Source organism: Apium graveolens, chromosome 8 (assembly GCF_009905375.1).
Source record: "Apium graveolens cultivar Ventura chromosome 8, ASM990537v1, whole genome shotgun sequence".
Taxonomy (NCBI): Eukaryota; Viridiplantae; Streptophyta; class Magnoliopsida; order Apiales; family Apiaceae; genus Apium; species Apium graveolens.
This window is the reverse complement of record NC_133654.1, coordinates 19,325,330-19,345,046: the sequence shown is the minus strand read 5'-3', so window position 1 is coordinate 19,345,046 and position 19,717 is coordinate 19,325,330.

Genomic DNA, 19,717 nt, shown 5'->3' with positions numbered 1-19,717 from the left:
AAGATCTTTTTGACTTGGACATATTTTATAACCTGCGCAAAAAATAAAATGCAACAAAATGCAACATGAAAATAATATATGTCATGGAATATATAAGAGAACTTTTTTCACCTTGGTAGTACCCCTAGATTAATGGGTGAAAATATATTCACTACATATAAAAGCATAATGCTGCATGTCTCAAAAATGATCTAAAAATGTTCTCAATGACATATTTTTATTGATCAAATAACAAATAAAATTGTAACAACTTAACATTCGGTAATGAGGATCAAACTCTAGTAATTCTCCAAGAAAAATGTTTATCCAAACAACAAGAGGTAAATTAACAAGGATTTATTTGTGTATTCAAAATCAAAAATAGTTTTTAAACCACGAAGTAGAATAACAAGTATTCTATGACAAAAATTTGTAAAGTAAAATCTATAAACTATATAAAATCTGTAAAAACATTACCTTCAAAAGATTCAAAAGAGTGATGCACCAAAAACAAGAACTTCAAACAAAAACACGGGATACCGGTTGAAATGAGAGAGATGACAATAAAAATGAAATGTAATGTATGAAATTCTTTTTCCTCCAATTATGATATCCAAAAGATATAATGTATATATCAAAAAATGACTAAAAATAATAAACAAATTTACATATACTTTAATAGATTATGTGGGTATCTATTTAGTCTTTTTTTAATAAAAAAAATGTTAAGAAGAAGCAATATATTCAAATAATAATGATAATAATAATAATAATAATAATAATAATAATAATAATAATAATAATAATAAATAATTTTAAAGATACTTTTAAATATTTGGTGAGTATCTACATATTATAATTTATTTAAAGAGTACGAGAATGTCCTCTCTTGATTTAATTTTTGAAAAATACAATACATATAATAAAATATAATAGATGATAACGATAATAAATGATTCTCAATACTTCTCCTAAGAATTAGATGAGTATCTTCTATATTATTTGTGAATAAAATGTCCAATAGATACTTAAAAAGTAATAAGATTACATTTTAATAAAATTCAAAAAGAATCAATTATACTTATGCAGATTTTGAAAAAGAATATATCATTCTATTTGGGGTTGTTTCTAATAATAATTACAGCATTTTGAAAAGGCAAGTAAGTTTTTATATAGATTTGAAAATAATTTTTCTAAAAAACGCTTCTGGTCTATTTGTAAATAAAGTAAATCCTACTAAATTAAAGAAAAAAAAAGAATTTTTGCTAAAAAAATTATTGGTTTAAAATGCAAATCGGGCCAAAAAACTTCTTTGTAATACTATATTTTAAAAAAAATAGGAAAATATGTAATATCTAAGATTTTCACGAATAATGTTAAATGCATAAAGTGAGAAATTATTCAAATTTTGCGATATATATGTGCATCACTGAATAAATAATTATATAAAAGTTATTATAGTTTGATGAGTTACTAAAAAGTGTATGGTATGATAACTGATTATGAGGGAGGCGAACACGTGAATGGATACGTGTCTCGAGAATATGATTTATTCAAGAAAATATTTCAGTGGTGATAAAAAGAAAAAAAAGTGACTAGATTCAGATGAAGTAAAAATATGTGATATTATAAGTGATATTTGGATACAAGATTATTTGAAAATATTGTTTTTGAGTCAAATAGTTATTTGGATCCTTATTCGATTAATAAATATAAAAAGATGGTTATAATTAAGATTAAATAGTAAAATTAGTAAAGTACGAGATTTGTTTGATTGAGATATATGATTATATGCTATTTGATCGGTACGTGTTCGATTTTACGGTCATTGTGTTTTAAAATATTTTTGAATGATTTGTTTTTGTGAAAAAATGAGATTGTTTGACCTTTAAATATTTTTATAAAATCATAGAAGTTTGATTGATTCATAAAGCATGTTTTATTATCTCTATAATAACCCAAAAAACTTATTGAAAATGATATTTGGATTATTTTAGTGATGTTGCCCAGTAATGATAATTGTTTAAGGGGGTTGGATACAATTATCAACCAAATCGATTGATTAAAGAAGTAAAGTAAGAAAAACAATAAACAGTTTAATCAAATAAAAGTTTATATCGATCTTTAATAAACTGTTACAAAACTCTGTCAAGAACAATATTCTTAAGAGCTGCTAGGTTATGAAAATACTGCACACCACAAAGTGATAACCTAATCAGTGTTTATATATCACACATCTACAATCAATTCCTATTAATTACAAGATATGTTATAATATGATTTATCTAGTTTCTATACATATTTAAATGAACAACTACGATCCTATAAATCAGCAGATTCTGATTTATCCTGTAGTTGTGACTTATCCAATCATATCCTGACAGTTTTCAAATCCTGATGCATATCCTGACCACCTCAAATCCTGACGGCTTAACAAATCCTGAATGTCAGACAGATCCTGATCGACTACACATCCTGACTCCTCATGACAGATCCTGACTCCATGGAAATTCCTGATTTCTAACATAGACAATTTCTGGTAATGGCTTGGTGAAAATATCAGCTACTTGTTGATCAGTTGGAATAAAGTGAAACTCAATTGTTCCTTCCATGACATGCTCCCTGATAAAATGATTTCTAATACTGATATATTTTATGAGTGAGTGTTGTACGGAATTACCTGACATAGAAATGACATTATGATTGTTACAATGGATAGAAATTTTAAAATAAGACAATCCATAATCCAATAGCTGATTTCTCATCCAAAGAATCTGAGCACAGACACTGCCAGCTGCAATATATTCAGCTTCAGCTGTAGATGTAGATAATGATTTCCGTTATTTGCTTTTCCATATAACTAATCTACCACCCAAATATTGACAACCACCTGAGGTACTCTTCCTGTAATTTATGCATTCAGCAAAATCTGCATCAGAATAGCCAACTAGACTAAAATCTGATTCTCTTGTATAACACAAACCAAGAGATTGAGTCCCTTTTAAATATTTAAAATTCTCTTCACATCAACCAAATGAGGTTCTCTAGGTTTGGCCTGAAATCTTGCACACAAACAGGTTGTATACATAATATCTGGTCTACTAGGAGTTAGATAGATTAATGAACCAATCATACCTCTATAAGCAGATGACATCAATTTCTTTACCTTTATCAGGATCTAACTTTGTAGCAGTGGCCATTGGAGTTTCACTAGTAGTACTTTCCTGCATATTGAATCTAGTCAACAGATTCTTTGTATACTTAGACTAATTAGTGAAAATTCCTTCATCAGTTTGTGTAACTTACAGTCCAAGAGAGTTACTCAACTCTCCCATCATACTCATTTGGTACCTTGACTTCATTAGATCAGAAAATTTCTTGCACATCTTGTTGTTAATAGACCCAAAAATAATGTCATCGATATAAATTTGACCCCAAAGCAACTCACTACCCTTATTTATGTAAAATAAGGTTTTATCAATAGTACTTCTTTTGAAACCACTTTCAATCAGGAATTTGGCAAGTGTTTCATACCAGGACCTTGGTGCTTGTTTGAGTCCATATAAAGCTTTGTCAAGTCTGTACACATGGTTTGGAAATTTTGGATCAATGAAGTTTAGTGGTTGCTCAACATTTACTTCTTCTTCTAACTCTCCATTCAGAAAAGCACTCTTGACATCCATTTGGAAAGACCTTGAATTTCTTGTATGCAACATATGCCAAGAAAATCCTCATAGCTTCCAGTCTTACCACAAGAGAAAATGTTTCATCATAGTCAATGCCCTCTTGTTGTGAATAGCCCTTTGCAACAAGTCTAGCTTTCTGTCTTGTTTCTAAAAACCCATTTTGTGCCAACTACTGACTTATTCTTTAGCCTTAGAACTAATTTCCAAACTTCATATGTATCAAACTTATTCAATTCTTCCTGCATAGCTTGAATCCAATCAGGGTCCTTAAGTGTTATCTACTTTCTTTGGTTCCTCCTTAGAAAGAAAATTGTGATAGAGAAATTCATATTCAGTTGCACTCCTTGTTTGAACACTAACATCAGGATTTCCAATGATAAGATCAGGTGTGTGATCTTTTGTCCATTTTATAAATTTTGGCAGTTCAGTCCCATTTACTGATGTTCCTCTTGTATTGGATGCATCATTTTCATGTGAAACTCCCCCTGTATCAGTGCTATTAGTTCATGTTTGAGAAGAGCTTCTATTTGAGGACTGTTCACCAAATTGATCTTGATTCTCAGTTGAATGATCATTTCTTGATGAGTTGTCATCTGTTGTATTAGAAGAATTTCTAGTTGATCCAGTGTTTCCTGATTCTTCAGTGTCATCAGAATTTGATTCACTAGAGTTGTGACTACCTTGTGACCGCTCCACCTCAACATTTACATCTTTCATAATCAACTCTAGATCAAGATCAGAATCATCATCAAGATCTGACTCAGAGTCGGGATTTGTCTTTTTGTCAGGATTTTACTTATCGTCAGGATTTGATAAGTCATCAGGATTTAGATCTTTTCCTGAATTGAGCTTCTTTTTGGCAAATACAAGTTCTTCATGAGTATCTTTTTCAATACCAGGAATCTTTTTATCATCAAAAGAAACCTGGATTAATTCAACAATTATTCTAGTTCTCGGATTGAAAACTTATAGGCATTTGATGAAGGATATCCAATAAAAATACCCTCATCAACTTTTGCCAAGCATTTCAGGATGTGTCCTAAGAACAAAATACTTGTATCCAAAGATATGAAGATGCTTCAAGCTTGGTTTCTTTTCCTTGATCATTTGATGAGGAGTTAGTCCTTGTCTGTTAATCAGAGTCAGATTCTGATTATAACAAGCAGTGTTGACATCTTCAGCCCAAAAGTATGTAGGTAGATTAGCTTCCACAAGCATGGTCCTGGAGTGTTATGTTAGGTCACACACACTGTAGAGGAGGGTGAATACAGTGTATAGCACAATCAAATCGAACTTTAATAACTCAAGTAACAGGAAACAAACTTTATTCAAAACAATAAACTCTGTTACAGTATGGAACTGTCCTCTCTCAGTGATGAACAAATATCACGAGAGCTGCTAGGGTTACAATTAATAATCTTCTCGATAACGATAACACTTATAGTGTAAACCCTATGTCTGTGTTTATATATTACACAGTTACAAGATAATCGCTAATTGATATGGAATATAATTCTGCTTCCTAAAATATATCAATCAGATATCTTTTCTTCCAAGTATTCTATTCTTCATAGAATTCCTTCTTCATGCATATCTCTTCTTATGTTTGTCTCGATCTTCTCTTCCTGTAAATCAGCTGCCTTCCTTATCTGAACGTTTCCTTTAAGTCCTGATATTATCTTCTGATAAATATCTCTTGAACCTTAAGTACTGATGACTTAAGTTCTGACTTCAGTATAAGTGCTGATTTCAGTTAAGTACTGATTTGTCCTGTTTAAGTGAGATCTGAAAACTAAACATAAATCACATTAGTCATGACATTATCAAATATAACTAACAATCTCCCCCAACTTGTAAATTAGCATAATATACAAGTTTAACAGATATTTGATGATGTCAAAAACATTAAGTACAAATGGATTAGAATTTGACTAGATAACTACAACTTACAGTCCTTAAAGCTTTACCAACTTTAACTTCTGATAACAACTTTAGTATGTATTCATATCAGAATTTGAGCAGTTGTAGATCTTGACTTGGCTTCACCTTCTGATCTCTCTGATGTCAGGAGTTGTTCTGAGATAGTTCTTTAACAAACATCTCTCAGCATATCTGAGTTCATCAATCATCCTCCTTTTAGCATCTTTAAGTTCTGCAGAATCTTCACCAGTTTGAAAGATTGCAGCCCTGAGATCATTAATTTTAGCTTTCTTTATGTCCTGATCCAGTCTGATCAAATACGCCTTGTCAGACTCAAGATTGAATTCCACATCCTTGTAACCCAGAAAGGTAGTTATAATATTAGCAGAGTTAGGCTTCATCTCAACAATATCGCCCTTGTGATCTCTGTACTTTGGAAGATATGTGCTGTCAGACTTAACAGAATAAAGCCTTTTCTGTCTTTGAATTTGACTCTTCAAATAGTTTGCAGCACTTTCTGTTATTTTGTCATTCACTTGAAGTAAGAATAATACATGTTCCAATTCTTCAAAATACTTCAGTGGAATGGCATTTTCCCTTATATGATAAACCCTAACATCTTTCATGAAGTACAACATGATGTGTTCTTTCAAGTAGGTATGGTAAACCATCTGTACAGATTCTAGTTGATTCAATCTTTCAGGAGTAGCTCCAATACCTGGTTCACTTAAGGAAGTTGGATCATTGGTTGTGTTCTGTATTCTTCTTTCATCAGCACTACCCAATCCAGATTTATCTCTTGCTTCCTTTCCAGTAACCACTCTTGCTTCAAAACCACTTACATCAGTCTTCAAAGGTTGAGTTTGTTTGGCTTTGGTGAATCCTGGTAGGAGTATCTTTGAAGGTTTAACATGAGAAATGTCAGAGGTTTCCTTTAATTTATCTTCTGATATCAAGTTAACTTGAGCTATGTCAGAGATTACTTGCTTCTTTGAGATATCAGAACTAACCATATCTTTACTCTGAACAACTTGAGCCATGTCAGAGGTTTTCTTAGAAATTTTTCTTGAAGTCAGAGCAAGATTAGCATCTTCAACAGTAATTTCTTCATCCACAGGAGGCACATAAACCTTGATAGGTTCACCAACTTTCTCTTTGCCCTTGGACCTTGGATCTATCTGTAATTGTGATTTAGCCTTGGTTGCCTCAGGATTTGTTCTTTCCTTTATCACAATGCCTTTGGTCTTTGGAAGTTTCTTTTTACCAACAGAAGCTTCAGATTTAGATTTGATCTTTTCTGACTTAAGTCTAGCTTCTTCTTCCATCAGACTCTCAAAGTCCATTCCTGGATTCTCCTTAAGAAATAACTGTCTTGATAATTCTTCATCAAGATCCAAAAGTTCATCAGAACTTATCCTTTTACCAGTAGCAGAAGTAATTCTTTTTCTAGCATCAGAACTTATCCTGTGACTTGTAATTTCAGTTCTTCTTGATGAGAAACTTCTACCTTGACCATGACCTCCACCCATTCTAGAGTTTCCCTGGTCATCTTTTTCATCATCCTTCCCCTTCAGTGTCTGATCAGTTTTGCATTTGGACTTAATTACTTTCTCCTCCTTTTTGGCATCAGCAGGTAAGAGAAGAGAGACAAGCAATTCCACTAAAGCTTGGATTTCATCGAGTTGAGATTGCTGAGAAGCTTGATTTTTCAAAATATCATTAATCTGAGACTGTTGCTTCTCTTGGGTCTTCTCAATGTAAGCAACTCTGTCAAAGGTAGGTTGGAAGAATTTTTTCTTTTCAATTTTCTTAACCGTTTCTTGCTTGAGCAATTCTTCCTGAATTTTATGTAACTCTGCATGAGTTGTTGAATGAAGACCTTGCAGATGGCTAGTACTCAATGCAGTGACTCGAAGCTGCATCTTGAAATCATCAGTAATTAACATTTCATCAGCTTTTGTCAAGTGCTCAACAAGAATCTTGTCAGATGGAACAAAGGTAACAGAGTTCCATTCCTTAGTTCTTTAGTGATGCAGTCGAAGAAAAAGCTCCATTCCTTCCTGATATGAGCTCGTTTCAACTGTCCAAGCTTAGCCAAACTCTTCTCATACCCTAAATTGGCCATGAGCTGCTGTAGAACTGGTTCCTCCGGAGTTGAGAAAATGCAGCCTTCTGGTAGACGTAGAGCTTGACGAACTGTTCCAGGAGTTACCACATGTTCAGAATCATCCACTTGAAAAATAATGCTGGGAGTACCATTAGCACCACCATTATCAAAATGCCCAGTCCGCCAAAACGTCAGAACTTGTTGGCTTGAAAAGACTAAAGGCTGGGTCAATGCATACCCAATTTCACTGTGTGCAAGAAGATCTTGCACAAAATGCAACTCATACGGAGCTTCATCATGATTTAGAATTGCAGCATAGTTGTTGGGAATGAACTTAGCTCCATCGATGATCAAATCCTTAGGTGCCATGAGAAAAATTGAAAATTAAGATTGCCTGTAAGGTGTTTGATAAAATGTCTGTATGAAAAACCATCGTCAGGAGATGAGAGAGAGTAAAAGCAAAGAAAGAGAGATAAGGTGTAAAAGTAAATAAAAGATTGTATAATCTTCTCTCTCTCTCTTACTTATACGTGGTTAAAAATATAACCGTTGGACACCTGTCAGACATGCAGTAATAATGAATAGTTAATGGGCACGGGAAAACAGTAATCATTACTTATCACATGCAGTTTTTCAAGGAAAAACCGTTCCACTTACCAAGTAATCCCATTAATTGTGGTAAGTCAATTTTAATTCAAAATTTAAACTGTTCCCACTTATTTAATCATTTTCACTGCAAAACCAATATTCTGTAAAAAAATGCCAAGTGTGAGTGTGACCAAAAAAAAAATCAAGTAAATAAGTACTGATATTTTAAAATCAGAACTTAATTTAAATCAATAATTAAAATGGTCATCAGAATATGGATATATCAGGATTTAACAATGCAGTAGAATTGCAAAACATCTCAGAGACAAAATCTTGTAAACATATAAAATTCCATTAATATATTAAGAGAATACATTCATGAAATTGAAAATTACATCAGAACATTACAAGACTGTCCTAAGCTACTAAACCTAATATCAACAGCTTTTGTCCTTAGCTAAGAAGCCGGACAAAACTGACGATGAAGAAAGACAGGAAGAAGAAAACAAATTATTTCTTCTTCCGACTCTCTACAAAAAGAATAGCGAGTCGTATGATTCGCTCTTGTTGGCGGAGAGCTTCCAATCTTTCTTCTTCCAATCGCTCCAGATGGCGATGGTAGTCCATGTAAAAGAACAGGAGGTGTGTGAGAACCTCCTGGGGAACCGAGTCCCAAATCTCATCAGAAATGACAGTTACGTGCCATTCCTGCTGCCAGTCCTTACAGCTCAGCTCCATGTTGAAGGTCTCATAGTTCAAAAACATATTGTAGTTGACCATGTTTGTGTTGGTATGAAGGAAAAGAGAGTGAGTATGCGAGAAAAGAAATGATGTGCAGGCTGGAGGGAAGTGTTGGTTTATATAGGCAATAGAATGCCAGGAGACGCAAGGAAATTTAATGCGGACAGGTAGAAATAATTCTACCTCATCTCCCTAGAGTGGGAAGAAGAAAAACAGTCATTGGAAGTGTAAAACAGGGTTTAATGCGCACAAGTAACAAATAAATATTACTGTGCATTACGTGTTCCACTAACCCTAACTGTATTGACTGTTAATATCTCACCCATACATATTCTGATTTAAAATAAGAATGTTTCATCTTTTAACCACAAATAAGTCAAATAGAGGATCAGAATTTAATATCAGCACTTAGACTTATATCAGAACTTAACAGTCATCAGAACATGATTTCTTAACTCGAAAAATGAATGCCATCTCTGTGATTCTTCACACAAATTCTGATTTCAGTTCTTCAAAACTTATTTATCAGAACTTCCATCAGAACTTGTCCTCAGAATTTATGTAATCTGACACATAAACGGTTCATCTAAAACATCATTGATCGCCACTGAAATTTTCATCATTCATATGGAATGTAAGTGTGGGCATTAAGCAAAATATCAGACAAAGAGTAAGGTCTGATTCACTTCAGTATATCTTAGAAATAAGGCATAACTAAGAACTGTACTAAAAATCTGTCATTATTCTGAAGTTTACTTTTGAATGAGTTCATGCACGAGTCCACCTCAACTGTTTTGTGCTTATTTTATGCATATTTTGAAATTCTATTTTACAGTGGCTTCTCAGTGTAAGTGAGTCACGACTGCTTATCAGAATTTATGCTATTATCAGAGTATTTCTCCAGTAATCATAGAGTGTGAAAAGTCACCAAGAAAAATAATTATTTGCTTTTCTGATGCATATTACTTAATACCAGCAATGCACTTGGGTCGTCCCTTCCACATATTTACTCTAGATCTCAAAGGAGTACCTGATTTTTTATTCTCTTTTCTTTTACTTTTTCGTTTGATGAGTGAGGTTTATCAGCACTTAGTACATCCATCAGATTTACTAACATCAGAACTTAACAGATGAGAAGCATTATTCTAGTTTTTGACTTAGTAATAAGATATACAAAGTAAACGTGACTAAGCTCAATATCAGAATTTGCTTGTGTCAATAGATTTCCATATAAATGATTACTTCTAACATGGGATCTCTGGTATGTTAAAGACTACTAGGTTAGTATCTAGCACAGTTATCCTCATAGGATTGAATAGTCACATAAACAGTCATATCACTATCAGAGTTTAGAAATTCACATCAGACAACAATCAGTACTTAAGCAATTTTCAATTAAGCACAGAATACACAAAGAGAGTAATTTCTGTAAATACTGATCATAAAGTCTGATGCATCAGAACAAAAACTAAGCAGATTTAGAGAAAGAACCTGAAACCATTCCAAGTTCATTTACCAATCTTGTAAAAGTAGCTTCACACAGTGGTTTTGTGAAGATATCTGCTAGTTGTTGGTCGGTAGGAACAAAATATAATTCCACTATACCTTCATCCACATGTTCCCTTATGAAGTGGTACCTAATGCTGATGTGCTTTGTCATTGAGTGTTGAACTGGATTACCTGTCATAGCAATAGCACTTTGATTATCACAGTAAATAGGGATTTTAAAATATGTTAACCCATAATCCAGTAACTAATTCTTCATCCAAAGAATCTGTGCACAACAGCTTCCTGCAGCAATGTATTCTGCTTCTGCAGTTAATGTGGAAATTGACTTTTGTTTCTTGCTAAACCAAGAAACCAATCTGCCTCCAAGAAATTGGCAGCTTCCACTTGTGTTTTTCCTGTCAATTTTGCAACCTGCAAAATCTGCATCTGAGTAACCTATTAGTTTAAAATCTGATTCTCTGGGATACCACAATCCCAGATCAACTGTTCCCTTAAGATACTTGAAAATTCTTTTCACAGCTGTTAGGTGAGGTTCTCTTGGATCTGCTTGAAATCTTGCACAAAGACAGGTAGCATACATGATATCAGGTCTACTAGCAGTTAGATAGAGTAGAGAGCCAATCATACCTCTGTAATCAGTAATATCTACTGATTTACCAGTATCATTATCTAGTTTTGTTGCAGTGGCCATGGGAGTGGATGCACTTGAACAATCTTGCATTCCAAATTTCTTCAGCAAATTTCTGGTGTACTTGGTTTGACAAATAAAAGTGCCTTCTTCATTCTGCTTGACTTGAAGGCCCAGAAAATAGCTAAGTTCCCCCATCATACTCATTTGATATCTTGACTGCATCAGTTTGGTAAACTTCTTGCAAAGTCTGTCATTTGTAGAACCAAAGATGATATCATCAACATATATTTGAACCAGAAGTAAGTCCTTTCCATGGTTGAGGTAGAACAGAGTTTTGTCTATAGTTCCTCTGTTAAATCCACTTTCCAGAAGAAACTGAGCTAAAGTCTCATACCATGCTCTTGGAGCTTGCTTAAGGCCATAAAGTGCTTTATCAAGCTTGTAGACATGATTAGGATATTTGGGATCTACAAAGCCTGGAGGTTGTTCAACATATACTTCCTCCTCCAATTCTCCATTGAGAAAAGTACTTTTCACATCCATTTGAAAGACAGTAAACTTTTTGTGAGCAACATAATCCAAAAATATCCTTATGGCTTCCAATCTAGCAACTGGTGCAAATGTTTCATCATAGTCAATTCCCTCCTGTTGAGAATATCCTTTTGCAACCAACCTTGCCTTATTTCTTGTAACTATGCCATCACTATCAGTTTTGTTTCTGAATACCCACTTTGTACCAACAACAAATATGTTCTTTGGTCTTGGCACTAGGGTCCAGACTTTGTTTCTTTCAAATTCATTTAACTCTTCCTGCATTGCTTGCACCCAATCAGCATCTTGAAGAGCTTCTTCCACTTTCTTTGGTTCAGTCTGAGAAAGAAAAGAATTGTAAAGACATTCACTTGAAGTAGCTGTTCTAGTTCTGACACCTGCATCAGGATTTCCAATTATTAAGTCAAGTGTATGTGATTTAGTCCACTTCCTTGCAGATGGAAGGTTTTCTCTAGAACTGGATGCTCCTCCACGATCCGTGCTATCTTCATCAATATTTTCTGATGCTCCCCCTGAAACTATGCTCCCTGAGTTGGATTCTTCAGAATTTAAGTTTTCAGAATTATCAGAACTTGGCTTATCAGAACTTGACGAATCAGAACTTGAAGAGCCAGATGTATGTTCTGATGTTTCTTGAGATGTGGTTGTATCTTCAGTATGCTCCCCCTGCATAGGTGCATCTTCCTTTGGCGTAGTCACCACAGTTTCAATAACATCAGAGTTTAATCCATCAGAGTTTGCAGTATCAGGATTTAGTCTGTCAGGATCAGAATTTAAGTCTTCATTTTCAAATCTCAGCTGACCATGATCATTGAAATCTTCAAGTCCTGTAATCTTCTTATCATCAAAAGAGACATTGATAGATTCCATGATCACTCTTGTTCTCAAGTTATAGACTCTGAAGGCTTTTGTGGAAAGTGGATATCCAACAAAGATTCCTTCATCAGCTTTTAGATCAAATTTGGATAGCTGTTCAGGATGAGTCTTAAGAACAAAACACTTGCATCCAAATACGTGAAAGTACTTCAGATTTGGCTTCTTTTTCTTCACCATTTCATATGGTGTTTTTCCATGCTTGTTAATTAGTGTTGCATTCTGAGTAAAATAAGCAGTCTGCACAGCTTCAGCCCAGAAATAGGTTGGAAGCTTTGCTTCATCAAGCATTGTACGTGCAGCTTCAATGAGAGTTCTATTCTTTCTTTCAACAACTCCATTTTGCTGTGGAGTTCCAGGGGCAGAAAATTCCTGCTTGATTCCATGGTTTTTGCAGAACTCTTCCATTATCAAATTCTTGAACTCAGTACCATTATCACTTCTAATTATCTTCACATAATCTTTGACCAATTTATCTAGTTGCCTGACATGATCAATCAAGATAGATGCAGTTTCACTTTTTGTGTTCAAGAAATACACCCATGTGTATCTGGTGAACTCATCCACTATGACCATAGCATATTTCTTCTTTGCAATAGACATGACATTTACTGGACCAAATAGATCAACATGCAGTAGGTGATAAGGCTCAAGAATTGATGATTCAGTCTTGCTCTTGAATGAAGATTTCCTTTGTTTAGCCTTCTGACAAGAATCACAGAGACCATCAGGAGCAAATACTGACTTTGGCAGTCCTCTCACAAGATCTTTCTTGACTAGTTCATTTATATTATTGAAATTTAAATGAGAGAGTTTCTTGTGCCAATTTCAGCTTTCTTCAATTGATGCTCTACTCATCAGACAGATTGCAGAACCATCAGTACTTGTTGAAAGCTTGGCTTCATAAATGTTACCACGCCTGTATCCTTGCAGAACAACTTTGCCTGTAGATTTACTTACAACTTCACAGTTTTCTTCAAAGAAATCCATATGATAACCTCTGTCGCAGATTTGACTGACACTCAGCAGATTGTGTTTAAGTCCTGAGACCAGAGCTACTTCTTTAATAATGACATTCCCAAGATTGATATTGCCATATCCCAATGTTTTTCCAATGTTGCCATCTCCATAAGAAACACTTGGGCCAGCCTTCTCCACAAAGTCTGATAGCAGGGCTTTATTTCCATTCATATGTCCTGAACATCCACTGTCCAGAACTAGGATGTTTTTCCTGTTGCCCTGCAATCACAAAGACCACTAATGATTAGTTTTAAGGACCCAGACTTGCTTGGATCCTTTGGACTTATTAAGTTTGTTAACATTTGCAGCGGATTTAGCATCAGATTTATGTTAACATTTTTCTTATCAGAATTTACACTATCAGACTTTGAATCAGAACTTACACTAGAAGGAACAATGCTAACTTTCTTTAAAGAAGGTTTTATTTGATAATAATCATAGTAAAGACTATGATATTCCTTACAAGTATAAATGGAATACCATAAACTACCATAATGAAAACAAGGATTTTATGGCTTATATCTAACAGACTGACTCTTAACTCCTGACTTTGAAGGTAAGGAGTTTATGTTCTTATTTTTCCTGCAAAAAGAAGCCAGATGGTTAGATATTCCACAGTATGACATGTTTTTCTAGGAGCATCAGGAACAGACTTATAATCATTGCTTTTATTCACACCTTCATTTCCATTCCTATTTTTCCTAGGTGATTTTACCTTGTTGGCATTCTTAACATCTTTCAGCTTATGCTTAAGCTGCTTCTTTGTCATTAAGCCTACATTTACTTCAGTTGTCTTTTCCTGTTTTAGTTTGTCAGAAGTTAATTCCTTTTTAACTTCTGATCTCTCAGTATCAGATTTTACAGCTACAAACTTAACATGTTTTAACTTTGGCTTTTGTTTAACAACTATAGGCTTAATATCTACAGTTCTTTTATCATTCTTATAATCTCCATAACCTAAGCCCTCTTTCCAGTTTTCACTACTTAACAAATTCTGAGTTGTTCTGCCAGAGTTAGTCCAAGTCCTGATAATCTCTCTTTCTTTTTCTAAATAATCATTCCTCTTTTTGCAAGCAAGATTTTCAGAAGTTAATCTTTCACATGTTAAAGTTTGATCTATATAGCTAATGAACATGGTTTTAAGATATCTTCTCAACTCATTAATATCATCATTATGAAAGGCATAAGTAGTTTGAGGTACCTTTAACTCAGCAGCTTCAGAACTACTTTCAGCACTTGCCATATCAGCATTTGCTATCAAGGCATAATTCTCCTCACTTTCAGTCTCTGAGGTGTATGTCCAGCTTTTGTTCTTTGTGACAAGAGCCTTGCCTTTGTCACTCTTCACTTTCTTGCAATCAGGAGATATGTGGTCTTTCTCACCACAGTTGTAGCATTTGACATTTGTATAATCTCCTCTGTCAGACTTTCCTCCTTTGCCCTCAGATTTTCTGAAATTCTTCTTATCAGAACTTGCCCCTTTCCTGGAAAACTTCTTTCCCTTCCTGAACTTCCTGTATGCAATCTTTGTGATTCCTTTCACCATAAGGGCACACAGCTTCATCATCTCTTCATCAGCATCCGTCTTAGGCAAGCTTTCAGATTCTGAGTCATCATCACTATCAGAACTTGATGACTCAGTATCAGACTTTGTGAAGAGAGCTTTACCCTTGCCTTTCCTTGAGGTAGCTGCCTTGGGGGATTCTTCTTCAGCCTTAAGAGCAACTGTCCTTGACTTTCCTCCTTTCCTCTTGCTTCTTTGTTCCATCTCAAGTTCATAAGTCTTGAGCATCCCATAAATTTCATCAAGAGTTGTTTCATCAAGATTATAGTTGTCTCTTATTGTTGTTGCCTTCAAATCCCAGCTTTCAGGAAGAGCCAACAAGAATTTAAGGTTTGAATCTTCAAGATCATACTCCTTATCAACCAGTGACAAATCGTTCAAGAGTTTGACAAATCTATCATATAAATCAGTCAATGACTCATTAGCCTTTGAGTCAAAGTGTTCATACTCTTGAGTGAGTATTGTCTTCCTGTTCTTCTTAATCGTATCAGTTCCCTGACATCTTATTTCCAAGGCATCCCATATCTCCTTTGCAGTCTTGCAGTTTATTACCCTGTTTGACATTACATTATCAATGGCACTATGCAGTAAGTGTCGTACCTTAGCATCCTTAGCAATTGATGCGATATCTTCAACAGTGTAGTCACTCTTCTCCTTTGGTACTGACTTTGCTGCTTCACCTGCAACTGCAACAGCAAGCTTGGTTGGTTTGTGAGGCCCTTCCTTGATTCTATCAAGATATTCTGGATCTGTAGCTTCCAGAAACATGGTCATCCTCACCTTCTATATGGGATATTCAGATGGTCTCAATATGGGAACTCTAATAGTCTCATATCGGCTTTGAATTTGTGTCTTTGGAGGTTCTTCAGTTTTGGTGGGCTTAGTTGGAGTTTCTACTTCAGACATGATTGTTTTTGGATCTTGAACTGTTTGTGTGTTAACAGATAGGCTCTGATACCACTTGTTAGGTCACACACACTGTAGAGGGGGGTTGAATACAGTGTATAGCACAATTAAATCGAACTTTAATAACTCAAGTAACAGGAAACAAACTTTATTCAAAACAATAAACTCTGTTACAGTATGGAACTGTCCTCTCTCAGTGATGAACAAATATCACGAGAGCTGCTAGGGTTACAATTAATAATCTTCTCGATAACGATAACACTTATAGTGTAAACCCTATGTCTGTGTTTATATACTACACAGTTACAAGATAATCGCTAATTGATATGGAATATAATTCTGCTTCCTAAAATATATCAATAAGATATCTTTTCTTCCAAGTATTCTATTCTTCATAGAATTCCTTCTTCATGCATATCTCTTCTTATGTTTGTCTCGATCTTCTCTTCCTGTAAATCAGCTGCCTTCCTTATCTGAACGTTTCCTTTAAGTCCTGATATTATCTTCTGATAAATATCTCTTGAACCTTAAGTACTGATGACTTAAGTTCTGACTTGGTATAAGTGCTGATTTCAGTTAAGTACTGATTTGTCCTGTTTAAGTAAGATCTGAAAACTAAACATAAATCACATTAGTCATGACATTATCAAATATATCTAACATGTTATATTCTTCCTTTCCACAACTCCATTTTGTTGAGGTGTACCAGGAGCTGAAAACTGTTGAGAAATTTCCTTGTATCAGCATAACTCATCTATCTTGGTATTTGTGAACTCAATCCCATTGTAACTTCATAGAATTTGTACTTTATACTTTGTGCCATTTTCAATAAGTCTCAAATTATCCAGGAGAACATTTGTTGTTTCGTCCTTACTGTGCAAGAAAAAATCCATGTAAATCTAGTATATTCATCAACAACAACTAGAGTGTACCTTTTCTTGTTGATTGACATCACATTGGCAGGGACAAAGAGATCTAGATATAGCAATTGATATGGCTTTTTGATGGATGATCCTGACTTGCTTTTGAATGAGGTCCTTCTTTGTTTGGCTTGTTGACATGCATCCCATAAACCATCAAGAGAGTAAAACATGTTTGGTAGACCTCTCACCAAATCTTTCTTCTCCAGTTCATTAAGATTATTCAAGTTGAGATAAGAAAGCTTCTTATACCAGTTTTAACTTTCATCTACTAATGCTTTGTTTATCAAACAAGTTTCAGGTCCATCAGTATTTGCATGAAGTTTGGATTCATAGTTGATTTCATTCCTATATCCTTTGAAAACACTTTCTTTCTGACTTTCTGAACTACTTCACAGTGAGTATCATAAAATATAACATAATACACTCTATCAGTAATTTGACTGATGCTCAACAGGTTGTGTTTTAGTCCTCTGAGAGCTACATTTGAGATGATGATATTTCCAATGATTATATTGACATATCCCAGTGTTTTTCCTACATTACCATCACCATAGGAAACCATTAGGCCAACTTTCTCCTCATATTCTGACAACCGGGATTTATTTCCAGTCATATGTGCAGAACATCCACTATCCAGTACTAGCACATTCTTCTTGTTTTCCTGTAATCAGAAATATGGAAATCAGTTAGCATTTTTAAGAACCCACGCTTGTTGGATCCGTTCTGACATCTTATGTATTTTGCATTAGAAGACTTCCTGTCGGGAATTGACCCATCAAGAATTGCTCCATCAAGATTTATCCTGACGGTTTTAATTCTATAAGATGTATGCACACTCAGTTTAACGGTTCTATTTGAAATAGAAATTTTATTGAATTTAGGTAAAGAATCATAATTGTTGCGATACAAGCTATGATAATCTTTACATATGTAAATAGAATGCTAAATGCTACCATAATGAAAACAAGGGTTATGTGGTTTGTAAAATATTGATCTACCACTAATATCAAACTCGGGAAATCAATAACAATATGATTAGTATTACCACAGTTAAAACAAGCTTTTCTAGGAGCATCATGAATGTACTTATAATGGTTAGCCTTGTTTATTCCATGTTTTCTTTTTCTACCTCTTTTAACACTAGATTTGTGAGTCCTAGAAGTCACTTCACAAATCGATACCCAAGATCACTAAGGGTAGGAGAACCCCTGAACCATCCAACAAACTATGATCACAGCTAATCAAAATGAGCTCAACATAAAAGCATGTAGTTTGACATAGACTAGAGCGTCTCCCTAGTATGCAGCTTATCCGTGCTAGCATCACATCAATAATAACCACAATAAAAAAACTATTAAGATTTCAAATTCAAAGTAGCCAAACTGATCTTAAGGGGGAACCATGACAACCATCCAATCCGTAACCAAAACCAAGTGAACACAGCGACCCAAGCCAAATCCAGTTATTTTCCACATACTAAGCCTCCAAGCACTCTTCAATGGAAATCAACAAAGATTAACAAGGAAACAACCAAGCCCAAGTAGTTTAGACTGTCCAGAAAATGAAACATCAGCCCCACAATCTATGCTAACTCAAACAAGGTGACAAGGCTTGAACTAAGTTTAGCATGGCGACTGTAAGGGGTGGGAATCTAAGAACCAAGCAGAAATGATGTTTAAACAGCACAACACAACCAACAGCCGAATGAGAGAGCTCAACAAACAACATCACAAGCCCCTCCCAAGAAATCAAGTTGCTCAAGCTTGCATTTGCCCAGGAACCAGCTGATTTTGTTAAAGTAAGCAACCCAAGAATTGTGAAAGTGATGCTAACTATCTTATAGCAGGAGCCCCAAGCTACGTCACCACCTTAACACAAACAGCGAACAACGGGCCCTCCAAGTTTTAGCCTAGTGGTACAGCAGTATTAGGCATTCAAGCACTCTTCCATGCCTCCAAGAGGTTCTAACCGGGGTGGCCTGAAATAAGCATAGAGGCCAGGTGGTGAAAAGCACAGAAAATCTATTCAGCGACCAAGAAAGAGGAATCCAAATGAACAAACCAAACCCAACAGCAGCATTAACTCTAGTCTCCAAGAATTTGCTAGCATAATAGCGAATTATGTTTGAAGTTTGAAAACAGCAAGAAAATAATTGGAGGCAGGCTGGAATAAGAAGGGAATGGAAGGGGGAAAGTTTGAAATGGAAGGGGGGATTTAAAATGAAAGAGGGGGAAATGAAATTTGAAATTTCATTGGGCGGGTTCCAAAAAAGGAAAGAAATTTAAAATTTGAAAATTTTCAAATGGGCGGGTTACCATTTATGGTAAAAAATGAGAAAGAGCTTAAAGAGCAGATCTGAGCTTGAGAATCAATCCGGCCATGAAGAAGATGAACCCATGAACTCATCAACGAAGCTAAGAACAAAGCTTCAATCTGCAAACATGACCTGAACCACGAAAATCCATGGCTCAGGACTAAAACTTCAAGAACAAATTTAGGCTATTCATGAAAGGCTAAAAAATGAAGAAAACGTGAGAAAAAACTCAAGACACAAGAAGCAAATGCTTCGAACTTTGCTGGGTAAGCAACGAATCAAAAGAAAATCAAGAACAGATCTTGATTTTTGAAAGATAGAAGAGGAAAATGAAAAGAAGAAAAAAGAAAGGAGGAGAGAGAAGAGAGCGTTTTTACACAAGGGACTCTCAAAACTACTAACAA